General features: G+C 35.8%; 1 protein-coding gene across 1 annotated transcript in view; it reads right to left on the bottom strand.

Moving 5' to 3' along the window:
- brd4 (bromodomain containing 4) overlaps positions 1 to 16950 on the bottom strand; it is a 77251-nt gene that overhangs the window by 55927 nt on the left and 4374 nt on the right. Inside the window, exon 2 of the mRNA XM_073838030.1 lies at positions 4530 to 4663. The gene's annotated coding sequence lies outside the window, so the exon portion shown is untranslated. The remainder of the gene's footprint in view (positions 1 to 4529; positions 4664 to 16950) is intronic.

Raw genomic sequence — 16950 nt, 5'->3', positions numbered from 1 at the left:
CTCCTTTAAAATAACTGCTTTCTATTTAAATGCATTTTAAAATGTAACTTAATTCAGTGATTTCAACGCTGATTTTTGTATCGTTACTCCAGTCACATGATCCTTTAGAGATCATTCTAATAATATTATAACTTTTTCTGCTCAAAAAAACAAAACTATTATGATGATGATTATTGTTGAAAATAGCAGAGTAGAATTTGTTCAGGTTTCTTTGATGAATAGAAAGTTCAGATGAACAGCATTTCCCTGAAATAGAAACCTTTTGTAACATTATAAATGTCTTTATCATCACTTTTGATGAATTTAAAGCATCCTTGCAAATTAAAAGTACTAATTTCTATAATTGGTATAGTGTATAAAGTTAGAAAAGGTTTTTATTTTAGATGAATGCTGATCTTTGGATTTTTCTATTTAAAGAATCCTGAAAAGTACTGTTTTAAATATTGATAATAAAAATAAAAATAAAGGTTTCTTGAACAGCAAATCAGCACATCAGAATAACATTTGAAGGATCATGTGACACTGAAGACTGGAGTAATGATGCTGAAAAAGACCGTTTTAGTGTGATTTGAGCTTAAACATGATTTAAGGCGGCACTGTGTTAAGATTTTATTCCTGATTCGAAAAACACTACTGCTTAAAGTTTTGGGGTTAGTAACATTTTCATATTTTTGAAAGAAGTCTCTTTTGCTCAGCAAGTCTGCATTTATTTGTTTGAAAATACAGTAAGAACAGTAATATTCTGAAATATAAATACATTTTAAAAGAACAATTTTCTATTTGAATACATTTTAAAATGTAATTTATTCTGGTGATTTCAAATCTGAATTTTCAGCATCATTACTTCAGTTTTCAGTGTTACAAGATCCTTCAGAAATCATTCTAACATGCTCATGTGCTGCTCAAGAAACATTTATTATTAATGCTGAAAACAGTTTTTTCTTTTGTGGAAACTGTGATCCGGTTTTGTTTCACGATTCTTTGTTAACTAGAACAGCATTTATTTGAAATATACGTCTTTTATAACTTTATAAATGTCCTTACTGTCACTTTTGATCAACTGAATGCATCATCAATGAATAAAAGTATGTTTCTGTAAGGAAAAAAGTTAGTTAACTACATTAGTTAACTTCTAAAGCATTATTTCATCTTTGTTAATTTCAGCATTTACTAATGCATTATTTAAAAAAAAAAAAGTCACAATTTGTTAATGCACTGTGAACTAAAACAACTACATTTTTATTAACAAAGATTAATAAATTCATTGTTCCTTTATGTTAACACATTAAAGGAGAAGTTCACTATCAGAACAAATTTACAGATCATTTACTCACCCCCTTGTCATCCAGGATGTTCATGTCTTTCTTTCTTCAGTCAATAAGAAATTATGTTTGAGGAAAACAAAGTATTTCCCTTTATATAATGGACTTCTATGGTGCCCGCAAGTTTCGAACTTCCAAAATGCAGCTTCAAAGATCTCTAAATGATCCCAGCCGACGAATAAGGGTCTTATCTAGCGAAACGATTGGTCATTTTCTAAAAAAAATAAATAATTTATATACTTCTATATATCTAGCTCTGTCTGAACTCTGTGTATTCTGGGTTAATACAGTTCGGGTATGTCGAAAAACTCTCATCTCATTTTCTTCTCCAACTTCAAAATTTCTTACATCACGGTTTTACTTTTTTTTTTTTTTGTAAAGGGTGTTTGATGATCTTTGCACGTTTACTTTGTAACACTGGGTCGGTACTTCTGCAGTGATGTAGGATGATTTTGAAGTTGAAGAAAATAAGATGGAAGTTTTTCGACATACCCTAACTGTCTTGAACCAGAATACACAGTTCATGCAGAGCTAGACAAGATGAGCATTTGAGATTCTAAAGTATATAAACTGTCAATTTGTTTAGAAAATGACAAATCGTTACACTAGGTAACTTTTCTTCCTCAGCTGGGATCGCATTTAAACTGCATTTTTAAAGTTAAAACACCACAGAGGTCCACTATATGGAGAGAAATCCTGCAATGGTTTCCTCAAAAAGCAATTTATCATCGACTGAAAAAAGACATGAACACCTTGGATGACAAGGGGGTGAGTAAATTAACTGTAAATTTGTTCTGGAAGTGAACTTCTCCTTTAAGTAATGTTAACAAATGACACCCAATTGTAAAGTGTTAGCAAAAATTCTCACTGATCCTAAACATTTGAAAGGTAGTGTATGTTTTATGATGCAGACATCCATGGCACATAAGCTTCCATAACATCCAGATCCACAAAACAAACTCTGCAGTATATACTGTTATTAAGTTCACTTTCACTGTGCATTAAATTAAAGATCATCAGCCTAAAGAGTCAATGACTGTCTATGTGAAGCATGATTACCATTTTGTACTGTAACTGCCGTTTTTATTTTCCACACATACTTCAGAAGTACACTTCAGCTAACTGAGAATACAAAAGCCAAACAGAATAAAGCCTCCAAAACAAGAGGGGGATCAAAGGATTTTAACAAAGATGAAAACTGAAGAAGGGCTGTGCATTAAACAAACACTGTAAACATGCCTATGATCTGCATTATACACTGAGAAACTGATCAACAGGATTATTTTAAAATGATCTTTTTCACTGTCCTAAAATAAAAAAAAAAGTCTGACATGCACAAGTTTGAGGTTTTTAAAAGGTATTTCACCCAAAAATGTAAACTGTCAGTAATTACTCACCCTTATGTCATTCCAAACCTGTAAAATTATTCGTGTTCATCTTCAAAACACAAATTAAGATATTTGATAAAATACGAGAGCTTTTTTTTTTTTCTTGCTACGTTTTTGTGCCTTTCTGTAGCTGGATTTCGTAATTTGTGTTCTCAAGATGAACAAAGGTCTTACAGGTTTGAAACAGCATGAGGGCGAGTAATTAATGACAGAATTTTCATTTTTGGGTGAATTACCCCTTTAAGTGTCGGTCCTCACACGTGGTAGTTTTTTAATTCATTGTTCAGTTTTTTTCCCACTATTGTTAATCTAATACTGTTACGTTTTTTGGGCTCTAAAATGAGTGAGATTTTAGATTTATCAACCATTTTGCACCCCTTTAAACTGTCAGCACAAAGCTTTTTTTAAAAATAAGCTCACACACCAACCTGCAAATTTACTGTCAATCAAAAAACAGTTTTTAACTTCTAAAAGAACCTTTGTCACTGTGAGAAAGTCAACAAAAATGTCATGCTCAAATGCAAAACACAAACATTAAGATCAGACCGAAAAGATCAAGGACAGTGTTAAAAATAAATTTTTTCAACTCGTTTCAAAAGCCAAGATTCTTCAGAAGGATGCACTGCGAGCTGGAAGGCTAGAAACACCCGAAGGTTTGGGAAAAGTTCCCTGATATTATAGCTAGCTCTTCTGCACAAAAATCTACTGCTCTATATAAAAAAAATAAATGTGGGCATGTCAGAATTACCTCTAGCTTTCAAAAATTCAAGAGTAAAAATAAAGTGACTTCCCATACCAGCTTTTATACAGTATTACTGCACTACATTACTGCATTCCCACTTTCAGATTGATTTTCTATTTGTTGCTCAGCTAGCGTTGAAATCCAGCCTATCAGCTGTAGACAAGCGGTAATCATTTTCTGCCTTCACCAGTTTAAGTGACAGTCACAAACAAATGATATCTTTAGGCTTGATGTGATGACAGCCAAATAAATGCATGCACAAGAACAACAACAACAACAAACAAAAATACATTTAAGTAGGTATTACTTTAATATATACCGCTTTATTTTTTTATTACATTTACAGCAATTGTTTTAATATATTTGACTAACTAAAAAACGAGGCTAATTAATATGTTAGTTTTTAACTGTGGTATAATGACAAACATGGGAAACACAAAATTAACATTTTGAAGATTTGATGTAATGTGATGACAGCCATATAAATGCATACACAATAATAGTAATAAAGTTACTTTAATAATCAATGTTAAATCATTATTACTTGCACATTTTGTGTGTTACATTACTGGAATTGTTTTAATATATTTATATAACTTACTACAATATATTTAAGCCTCATTTGCAAATTCATTTTTGTTGTGCCATCTATAGTTTAAGAAACAAATCAACATTGTGAAGATCTTTAGATTTGATGACAGCCAAATAAATGCATAAACAAATAACAATGTTTTTTTAATTAATAATGTTATTTCACATTATTACATGTACTGTCATTTTCCTAATACATAAGTTAATTGGAAAAAAGAATTAATTAGCATATTAGTTTTTGTTGTGGTACTGTGACAACTCTGGGGGAAAAAACTAAAATCAACATTTTGAAAGTATATAGTAAATATTTTGCTTTGAAACAATGTTCAGATGACAAGGACATGATCTGACAGACGCAAACTGCTGTGCCACTTTTCATGAAGCTGTTAGCCTATTTGGCAGCCATTATTTAGGCATTAAGCTTTTATTACCCCTCAGGAATTATGACAGGTCGGAATGGCAGGTGCTGTCAGGTTATTGACTCACATTTTTGTCTCTCGTGTGAAGAGTCTCTTATCTGAGCGCACACATCTTCCCCAGGAGCACTCAGCAGAAGAGCTGCTTTCACGTCGTCCAGAGAGAAGTCACCAGCTCAGACGCAGGCTACGAAGATCACGCTACTGTAGACAGACGAAGAAAGGGAGAGAGACATGAGTGACTTTATGACTGTCTTTATTTTGTTTATAAATAAAATTACTTCAATGCTGCAAGATTTTAGATTACAATAGGCATCTTTTGCTCTGATAGTATAAGTGCAAGACTTATGATAAATATGAAAACTATGATAAATGCTGCTGTTAAACAGACCTACAATACCATAAGTTTGATTCATTAGTATTTGTTCATGTTTGAAGAAGAAATAAACAAAAAAATTACATCTTTGGTCATATTACCCACCCCCACTATGACCTTAATGTAGAGATGCACCGATTGATCGGCTAGTGATCGGAATCGGCCGATTTTTTGCATGATCGGCCCGGATCGGTGACCGGTCGGTCAATTTCTCCTCTTGCCGATTCCTAGCCGATCCTTTTATTGCCAGCGGTGCATGCAATTACGTCACAGCCACGCGCGCACTCACAGTCGCGTGTAAACATGTCTTTGGTGTGAGTGAAGATGACACAAAGATCGCAGTTTGTAACATTTATAAGGCCAAAATACAACATGAGGGAACAACCACGAACCACACGCTTGTTTGGACATGTGGTAGATCGCGCCCCCGCTCTGCATATTTTGCATGTCTCTGTTAGTTAACACACCTGATTCAGATAACCCGCTCGTTAGAAGTAAGCTTCGTGAATGAACTGTGTTCCGGTTGACATGGTCCCTGCCCAGTGTTCATTGCTCCATACTCCCTGAGCAGGGGATATCCGTAGACGTTTACTACACTTTCATTCATTCACTTATTTGCACTGCGCCTCGCACATAGCGTCTTCACACACTAATAGTTCGAAGCCAGCATATATGTTCCATTTGAAGGTAATTTAAGCATGCGCAAAGTGAATTTAATTTGTATTTATTAGGGATGTAACGGTATCAAAACTTCACGGTACGAATGGCACGGTACGGTATTTATTGAATCATTTACAGGCAAAACTAATGAAGAGACTCAAAAAAAGTGCCAGAAGTGTTTATTAAACAGTTTACATGAACGCTGAACATATCAATGGCATACAAATTAGCCATCTATCTGTAAACTTTGAAACAGGAACTTCAATTTTTCAATTTTAATAACAAAAAATTAATAAACCATGTAAAAAAAAAATAAAGTTTCAATTTAGTATTCTTGAAAACTCAGAAAAAATAAAAATAGCAGCCTACTTATTGCAGCTGGCCCATGTGCTGAATAAGTATTTGAGAACAGTCACCCTCATTCACATGGCGTAGCGCAAATATGTGAATGAATGTTACGAAGTGTAGTACCACTGGATTAACTGGTGACAAGGCAGAAATGCTTCTCTTTATCAAGAAAAATGTGCTATTAATGCTCAAGTAATAGCATTTAGTACTAGCATTGGCATTTATACCTGTTTAAAGACACAGTGCACTTTTTGTTATTAGTTATTGTTGTGAGATGATCCTGTAAGTAATGTTTTTAAAAAAATCCATATAAAATTGAAGAAAAGTAGATTTTTGTATGCCTGCTTTGTTACTTATATTTTATTTCTAATGTTTTCAAGGCTCAAAGCACTTTATTTTGTTAAAGTTATTTTGTTGTAAGAGGATCCTGTAATGTTTAAAAATTTATTTTATTATAAAATAAATTTAATTAAAGAAAATATTTCTGTATAGGCCCATGCTTTCATCACAGTTCTTAAAAAAAAAAACGGAATCGGCAAAAAACGGAATCGGCAGGTCACACTTACTGAAAAATCGGAATCGGCCAAGAAAATTGCAATCGGTGCATCTCTACCTTAATGGTCTATCATTCTTTTTTCTTTCATGTTCTGTTACTTTAAAGGACAATATTTTATTATGTAGAGAAACTAGTTTGTAGTCTGTATGGTTCAGTAACTTGCAAAATAGTCCTAAAAATGAACACTGAAAAAAAACATGATGGAATCAAGCTTGAATGGGAGTAAATTACCACATATTTCATTTTAGTGTGAACAGTTTACTTTAGTCCTGTATTATCAGACTGGTTTTGGGTTCACCTGACCCCTACGCACTTTTAATGGGATGTTTTTTTTTAATATAGTGGACATCAGTGTCAATGTAGCTTCAAAGAACTCTACATGATCCCAGCAGAGGAATAAGGGTCTTATCTAGCAAAACGATTGGTCATTTTCTCTATATAAAAATATATATATATATATATATATTTATATACTTTTAAACCACAAACGCTCATCTTGCACTAGCTCAACTTCACACACTACATAATCACGCTCACATGACATAGGCGGAAGGCGACCCAGTGTTTACAAAGTGAACGTGCAAATAAAGTCAAACACCCTTTACAAAAAAAAAGGTTAAACAATGTCGGACGATTTTGAAGTTGAGAAAGAGAAACTGAGATGAAGATATTCGCCCTACCCTACACAGACAAAGAACTAATCGTCTGTGATCTTTCCTACGTGATTACATTATGCGTGAAGTTGTAGAGCTAGTGCAAGATGAGCATTTGCAATTAAAAAAATAATATAAATTACTTTTTTTTTTTCCTCTCCAAAAAAAAAAAAAATATCAACCAATTGTTCCACTAGATAAGACCCTTATTCCTCGGCTGGGATTGTGTAGAGTCCTTTGAAGCTGCATTGAAACTGCAATTTGGACCTTCAACCTGTTGATCACTATTGAAGTCCACTGAATGGAGAAAAATCCTGGAATGTTTCTCTCAAAACCTTAATTTCTTTTGACTGAAGAAAGACAGACATGAACATCTCGAATAACATAGGGGTGAGTAAATCATCAGGAAACTTTTATTCTGGAAATGAACTAATCCCTTTACAACAACTGTAAACACAAACTACACTGCCATAACAGAACTATCAGTGTGGACACATCAATTAAACCATAAAGTCAACAATTAAAAAAAAACTGACTGTGTATCAACACACATTTAATTATTGCATGCCATTCATTAGAACAAACATTTGTCTTAATCTTCACTCAAAATGCAAATAACATTGCAAATAAAGTTATGTTTACTTCACTCAAGCTGTTCGTTTACAACCTAGAGTTACTGTAGTTATCTAAAACTGTAACACTTATGTGAAATGAAATGTAAGCTGAATTATAAAAAAAAAAAAAAAACTTATTCATTTTCTGTTAGTTGCCAAAGGAACATTTCATTGCATTTAGGTTAACTTATGTACTAAAATAACTAAAACTATAAAAACACTGCATATTCTTCACTGTGTAACTTAAATATATATTTCTTAACTAAAGTTACAAAAGTGATAGTGTATTGAGAGATTTTCTGTTTTGTTGTTTGATTAACATGATTGACAGACAGCAGGAATATTAGACTGCTGTCACTTTAAGAGTTGCCCAGATCCAATACTGTTACACGTGTTTTCGTTCTCAGCTGTTTGCTTTTACACAACTTACGGTGTTTGAGGATACTTGCAAAGTAGGGATGCACCGATCCGTATCGGCAGATCACTTGCTCGTTTTGTCAGTAAAGCCGGTTCTGTAATCAGCGGTAAATGCCGTCAGGTGCGTGATTTCACGTTGAGCCGTATATACTACACACAGCCGTTGTTTACCGACGAGCTGCGCACTTTCACACTGACAATGAACATTGCTTTGCGCAGCTCGTCGGTAAACAACGGCTGTGTGTAGTATATACGGCTCAACGTGAAATCACGCACCTGATGGCATTTACCGCTGATTACAGAACCGGCTTTACTGACAAAACGCGCAAGCATCATCGGCCGATTCGTATCGGTGCATCCCTATTGCAAAGACGGGCATTTTGACACAAAGTGTGTGCATTTAATCGTTAAGGCCTATAAAGTGGCAAAAAAATAACTCTTTAATACTTTAACACTCTATGCGCATCACCTCTCTAACAGCACTCAGAAACAGTCTCTCAGACAGTGTGCACATAGCAAAATGAGTTCTCCTTTTCTGCTAATTGCATTTCAACAGCTTAAAATAACTTTTTAAACCACAATGCTTAAAAATGCTTGCAACCAATATGTTTCCTTGACCATGCAGCACAGCAATGACACATGAGTGTTTAAGCACTGTAGAGTTGACAGTCCAAATCTCTACCAGTTGACACCCTATTTGTAACTATATTTCGAGTTGTTTCAAATCCGATACTAGTATCGGAAATGCCACCATTACCACAGAAAAATTCTAGCATCGGTATCGGCGAGTACTTGAACCCACGTACCGATCCGATACCATCGTCTTAAACGAGAACTAGTTATGCCGGCTAGCTTTGCTTAAAGCCTCAAATCGGAAGTCAATTCTTCTTTGCTGCTCAGAACGCAAACACAGAAAGTTCTGCTGTGTTGCCATAAGCAAACACTGTTTAGAGCACCGAAGAAATACAAATGTGCTAGCAGTAGGTAAGCTGTTTAACAGTATTTCAGACTGGACCAACCAGCCAGTAAACGGGCAACATGTCTCATATGCAGGGCCCTATGATTTCCGCGATGCAGAAAATGCAGACGGAAACGCAGAATCCAGTCATAAAAACAGAATTTACAGTTTAATGCAGAATGTCACGATACTGGTTAAAGTTTGAATTAATCAATCAAAAGCAGGTCACTACACTTAAATCAAATAGCGTTATGAACTACTATTTGTAAATATTAAGCTGCAAAACAACTATTTAAATATGAATTCTGCATGTCTGTGTGTTATGAATGGCACAGACATGCGGTTTTGTCTACTACTCGTACTGAAGCACGCATGACACTTGCTATAATATTACAGGGCTCCAGACCATTTTTTCTGCTGATGCGACTGATTTTTGTGACCAATCACACTGGCGCGACCACAGCGTTGTTTAACTCAAGTAAAAAAAAAAAAAATAATAAACTATTAAAAAAAAAAAATTAATAATAATAATAATAATAATAATAATAATAAGTCAAATGTATGTCAGATAATAAAATACTCTACTTCACTGTATATATTTGTTCACGTTTGATTAAGGGATTAGATTGAATCACACCATAAAATGATTCTCAGTTTATACAGGGCTAGTAGTATCTAGAGCTGTATATACAGATACACACCCAGGTACTCAATATCGCCTAACACCTTAAGCCCAGGTATCAGAATCGGTATCGGGAAGGGAAAAAGGTGCAAAGAATAGTACTCCAGATACTATACACATATGGGAATTAAGCACATAAAATGTGTTTATCTGGTCTATCCATTCACTCGTGCTCCCCTATTCAGAGGTCACATCCTAAATGAGGCCAATGATGGAGTTGCTATGGCAACAAAAACTGTGAGGAGGGGAAAACAACCAGACATGCACACAGAGTGGCGTTCCACCCAACAACAGCTCAATTACACTCCAGAAGATCCCTGTGAAGTTACGAGCAAACAAGTGGTCTGAAGACACCGACCTAGAGTCATGCGTACATATCTAACACTGTGTGTAACCCCCAGCATCTGGCCTGACCTCTGCCCTGCTATCTCAGTGCACTTTATGCTGCCTGAGGACTGTGTACACATAGTATGAAAGGTACAGAGGTTACAGTCTCTGTGTGTTAGAAACACTAATGTAAAACAAGTTAGTTGACAGAGTAGTGTTGGGCGATATGCTCAATTTTCATATCGTCCTATCGTCAGCCTGTGAGATCGCCGATACACGATACTATCATGCTAATTTACTTAATAATATGTAAATATGTCAATATGTAATAAATTCCTTATTCGTTTTGTAAGGGTAGTGCATGTAACTTGTGACACAGTTGTGCGTGTACAGAGCGCTGACGGAAGTTCTGTCGGAGAAGGAATTTCAGTCACTTGTGTGAGCCTAAGCCTGCAGCTCAACAATAATCAACAAAATAAAATTTTCAAAAACAAATCCTTCTTAATGGAAAAAATGCAATCACTAATCCAACCAAAAATATGACCATTAGTGACAGTTCCAAAAATAAACAAACACTCAAAGACACGTGAGAGCCAGCGAGTTTTTTTTAATGTCGTGATTTTGAAAAGATGTTAAAGGTGCACTGTGTAATATTTAAGATGATCTCTAGACAGAGGTGCAATAACTATGTTTTCAGGGGTGCATAAAGACCTTTAAGGTCCCATATTGTCAAAATCAATTTCCTGGCTTTTTTCATGATAACTGAGGTCTAGGGGCTATGTAACTACCATATGAGTTTCAAAACAGTCAATCCACAGTAAACTGCACACAGCCTGCTTAAAGTAGCTGTTCATTTTCACGAGCCACTGTGACTTCCGTACAGATGTGACGTCCGATCTACTCAGTCACCGCCTTCAGTCACCACCCCGAACACCAACCACTGCCCCACCCTCCTTTTGTCAAACCCAGACAATATCGTGCCCATAACATTGCTAAGCAACAACAACACGAAAACAAGTCGAGAAAACCCTGTTCAGTCGATAGATGTCGAAACTACATCATTGCACAGGCTTCAGAACAACGTGAATATAAGAGACCAGAGGCACGTCAACTTCAGCCTCTTTCACTCAGCGATTCCGGTAAATACACGGATAATGTGTCCCATGATTTGTTCCGGAGTTGTTTAATTTGGTTCATTCACAGTTGTTTTCCGGAATCTGTGCGTGCTTTACACACAACCCATAAAGACATGTGACGTTTGGATGTGAGATGTAATGCGACGCGTACGATTCACTAAACCTAAACTAACCTGAACAAACTGTGCTTCAGCGCTGATAGTGAGGAGCTGGCTCTGCCTGATCGCTGCTTCATTCCACTTTGCACGTATTTTTTCGTCGTGAAGAGTCGCATGATAACGTGCATCATCACTACAACACTGCCTTTATGGTTCTGGCTTTTGTTCACACAGCGCTCGTTCCCGTAATTTTCCAGAATCAGCGCGCATTGTGAAAGGGGCTTTACTAAAGCAACAGTTATGTAGCTTACTGCATTCGGTGTTTGAAAAAGAAAAAACATTAATGATCATTCTGAAATATCCTGTTGAGTATCAGCAGGCTAGGCTCTCTCTATGGCTCTGGGCTCGGCTAAAGCATACATGACCGTAGTTACCTGTGATTGGCCTGGCTGTGCGTCACTCAGAAAACAACAGGCCATTCAGAAGAGAGGCTCATGAATATTAATTAGATGGGCCAAAATCGACCTGTTCCTGACAGAGCTCCTATAAAAGGAGCTGTAAAATATATTGAGATGGATTTTGGCACTTCTACCGCAAATATATATTCTTAAGGACATCAACAACTAAAATAAACCTCCAGAAATGTGTACAATATGGGACCTTTAATGAACCATTATGTTTTTAGTAACTTGTTTTTAGTACAGCTTGCGAAAAAAAACATTGACACAATGATGAACAAGTAACAGTAATATTCACAATAACAAAGTTTTATTGAATGATAAAGTAAATATAATCCCTTAAATTACGTTTTAAAAGAAATCTCACCATTCGTTGCTGTCAAAAAAGATCTTAACCCTGTGACGACACAGAAAATGCACATATCGTAGGAACGGTATAACTTTTTGTTTGTGGTTTTAAAACCGTGACTTTTTCAAACCGCGGTAAACCTTGAAACCGGTTATCATCCCATGCCTACTGTCTACACTTAAGTCTACACTTAATCTATGTACACTGTATGAATAATAAATCTCTTACCTATTTTCACTGCACACATCTGCAGCGCGACACGTTCACTCTATGCGTGTGTTTATACCGCGACAAGTTTCTGAGGCATCCTAGAACCGACTCTCCGTGCTGTATCGCTAAAGTTAGGCGCCTTTTTGACACATAATAATAATAATAATAATCATCTTACTATCGTCAAAGGCATCAGCATCAGGCGATATCTCTAACTATCGTCGATTCACGATACTATAGTCTATCGGCACAACCCTATGACAGAGTGCATTAGTGCCTGCTCACTTTTCAGCATCAAGTATTTTTTCCATTTTTCCCCATAGGAGACTTCAGATTTTAAACTTTCACTTGAAGGAAAAATTTTTTGAAAATCAGACAAAAAGACAAAGGTGTAAGACTGTGTACTTAAAAGATAACTATTGCCAAAATGCAACCTGGGCTGTTTTTTTTTTTACTGTAAACGAGACAAACTTATATCTAAAAGCATAATTACGACAAATGAGCCATTTTTGAGATTGACCATGATTTCGTTTTGTGGTCAATGGCCGGTGAATGGGAGTACTAGGGGCATAAATTTGAGCACATCAAAATCAATATTTTTACAACACTAAGAAGGCTCTGTTTAAGAAGGCATTGTTTGTGTACACACAGTTTACTAAGAAGAAAGTTTTTGGAACAACTCACTTTCACTGTTTGAGTTTCCGCTCGCAGCCGTCTTGCCAGTCAAGAAGTGTCGATCTCCGAATGAGAGGATGGATAGCTCCTAAAGCATATTTCCATATAAATGCACGGCTAATTCGTTGTTTTGTCGCAAGAGAAAAACAATATTAACCTTCTAGTTGTAAAATGAGCCTCATATAAGCCTAATATTTCGTCCTATGTAGTCCATTCATTTGCATTCGGAGATCAACACTTCTTGACTGGCAAGACAGCCGCGAGCGGAAACTCAAACAATGTAAGTGAGTTGTTCAAAACCTTTTTTTTAAGTAAACTGTGTGTACACAATGTTCTCAATGCTCGAGTTCATGTGTAGAGACCCAGGCGATACTTCGAGCAAAGTTTCATGGTGTGTCGAGCCTTCTTAGTGTTGTAAAAATATCGATTTTGATGCGCTCAAATTTATGCCCCTAGTACTCCCATTCACCGGCCACTGAAAACAAAACGAAATCACGGTCAATCTCAAAAACGGCTCGTTTGTCATAATTATGCTTTTAGATATAAGTTTGTCTCATTTATAGTAAAAAAAAAAAAAACAGCCCAGGTTGCATTTTGGTAATAGTTATCCTTTAACAGCTTTAGAGAGGGAAAGAACTACAATTACATGAGCCATTGTGAATGACATTAGCATTAAGTGATGGAAAAATAAATGGATTTGAAGTTGTTGATTATAGGGGTGGACTAATTATCACTCCTAGTCATTTATCACCACCAATATTAAGCATTTTTATGGTTATCGGTATCAGTCATTTTTTAAAACAGATTTGCCAAGAGAATAATTGGAAATCATTTAAAGCTTTTTTCAGGGCCCTTTTTATTATTAATTTTGATATTAATTTTCATCTTTACAGCAGACATACATTGGTTCAAAATATCGGTTATCGGTCTACTTGATCTGTAATAATTGCAACGGCATTGGCCCTGAAAAACATAGATGACTAGTTGATTAGATATTTAAAAACAATATTTAGCAAAGTATATGCAATACTTCTGGTATGAAACAAGGTCTCAGCTTGAAGTAGTGCTGGGCGATATGGAAAAATCATGTATCACGATATGGATTATTTTATATCACGATAACGATATATATCACGATATACCAAAATAAAGTACGTTTTCAGTTATTCTCTGAAAAGTTTGACAAAAATATCATTGCATAATTTTTTTGCAACTTTATTTTTATTCGTTATTTGAAGTGACATTTAACTGAACTGTCACAAATGAGAAAAATACATTTTAGTGCAGCAATATAAATGTATCAAATGACAACAGATTTGGTGGAGGTAGAGCTACAGTAGCCTTCACATTTTTTATCCACATCATAGTTAAATAGTATTATCAAAATAAACTATTTTTTTTATTATTAAAATGCACAGCCATTTCAAGTTTCTGAGCAGAAAAGCACTCAATTATAAAAAAAACCAAAACATTTTTCAACCTTGTAGTGCAAAGTTTGCAAACCAAAATGAAGTATCACGCCTGTTTCACACATACTCCGTCTGCAGTCTGTGTACGTTACGTATGCGGTGCAGAGGCAGCACGGACTCGTTTTGCTTTCACACAGAACGCGTTTGCAGTCCGTTCCTGATCCGCGGGTGTTTACCACAAACACACCATTTATCCGTTATTTTAATTTCAAATACAAACGTGCTTTTTCATCATTGGGATACTCTTTTATCACAGTACACTAATACAATACTACTAGACATATTCACGTTTAAACTCAACGTATTATAAACAACGTAGGCTATTATTCAATGCACTTGACTTCTAGATTTGTATATTAAGTTGCTCAAGCAAGTTGCAACACATTTAAACACAGCATAGCTTCCTTTTTATATTGAAATTGGGCTATCACAAATATTTTAAATTAAAACTTACCACAGACAAGCAGTCAGCTCTCTGTGCCTTTCTTTCGTATTAAATCTTTATTAAAAAACATATTTTAAAGAACTTTTCTACCTGGACAAGTGCATCTATTATGTTGCCTTGTTTATTTAAAACTGCACTATTTTAAACCTAGCCAAAAAGCCACGTGTTGACTGTGAAACACAGTAGACTGCATTTATATGCATTTATGGTACATTTCCGTGTCAATCCATGTTCATTTTTACAGCGAACAATGCGCTGTCACTTTAATTCAGCGCATGCAGCACAGCAAAAACAGACTCTGTGCCGAAAGGATAGCTCCACTGCTGCAAACGCACCGCATCTGGAACGCACTACCGGACAGCAACCGCGTGCAGTGTGAACGATCTGATCCGTTAACATGGGTGCCGAAAAAAATACGCAACGCATACGCACTGCAGACGAAGTATGTGTGAAACAGGCGTCAGCGTCGGGCGCGGAAACAGTCTTTTGGCAGAGTTTGCTCTTCTGCTCCGTGTCGGAGCTCTTGAAGCCAAAATGCAACAAAATCACTGACGTACCCCCACGTGTCGGTAAAAGTACTTCTTGTCTGCTGCCTGCGTAGCAGTTTCAGTTTGTTGTTGCGACTCCGGGCATTCATCTTCAACCTCTTGCGTCTCCATCTTTAGGCTAAGCACTCACGAGTTAAAGCATGTCGCACTCGCAACAACGTAAAGCGTCACGTCGCACAAGACGGAGTTTCTTTGTGAAAAAGTTCGTTTTTATTCTTGATTATCACTTATAGGGTAGAGTATGCATTGCACAGCAACAAGACACTATCATAAATTTGTCATAGCCTATTTAATGCAATATTTTCTTTAGTAATTGATAAAATTGGGTTAGAGACGATAGAAACGATAGAAGAGAAATAGGACGATAGACACTTTTCTATCGTCCCCACGATATATATCGTCATATCGCCCAGCACTAGCTTGAAGATTGACATTTAAGACATTCAAACGATAAATACCATTTTGTGGCTCTTTAATGTGCCATGACAGATCAGTGTATTGCCTTTAGAGTTAGTGAAATTTTAAAAACGTCCATTTCTCGCTCACATTTGAGCACTGTTGAGCCAATTGTTCACATGCTCAACATATATGACTGTGATTGGCTATAATGATCAGTGCCAATGACACATGAACCAATCATCATTTCTTTATTTGAAGTGCGAAGAAAAAGAAAACGTATGAACATCAGAACATTTTATTTCAACCGCGGAAAGATGTCAATACACACAATTTTGCAAGTTTCACCCAAGTTAATCTACTGTCCTGTATTTTTGGGGGGGTTTCAGACAGAATGGCAGATCTGGCGTTATGATTGGTTAGATTGCCTGTCAATCAAGCTGTTTGAGAAAGGTCATTTGCCTTATTTTTAAAACTGATATCGCTATATTTTTAACTTCCGGAAGCTGACTGTTGCACCGTGTTAAAACTATCACATCATTAAAAAAAAAAAAAAGACATTTTCTGTCTTCTGATGACACATTTTCACAGTGGCTGCCATGTAGAAATGAGTGTTTAATTGGGGTGTTTCTTAAGGGGCTGGTTCACATGAATTCTGTTCATTTGTAAGTGGTGTCACATTTGACTGAGCAAAAAAAAATTAAATGTAAAATCCTCAACGATGCAGACAAGTTTGTTTCTTTATGGGAACAGATTTCCTCTGCAGTGAATAAATGCTGTCAGAATGACAGTCCAAACAGCTGAAAAACATCACAATAATCCAGAAGAACTCCAGTCCATTAATTAACGTCTTCTGATGTGAAAAGCTGCGTGCTGGTAAGAAAAAAATTCATCATTAAGGCATATTAAAGCAGGGGGGAAAAAGTACATCCTTATTGTCTTCTCACATCAAAATCAGTCATATTTGATTATAACCGTTTTGACTTGTAAACTGTGATCTGTGCGTAATATTTCTCTCCTGATTGAGACGACTTTTCTTCTTTTTAAGAAGAAAGCAATATTATGCATTACAGATATTGTAGGTAAAAGGATGGGTTTGAAGGTAAAAATTATGGA

Source organism: Garra rufa, chromosome 1 (assembly GCF_049309525.1).
Source record: "Garra rufa chromosome 1, GarRuf1.0, whole genome shotgun sequence".
NCBI classification, from domain to species: domain Eukaryota; kingdom Metazoa; phylum Chordata; class Actinopteri; order Cypriniformes; family Cyprinidae; genus Garra; species Garra rufa.
The sequence above is the reverse complement of the archived record's forward strand: the minus strand, read 5'-3'. Positions and strand labels throughout refer to the sequence as shown.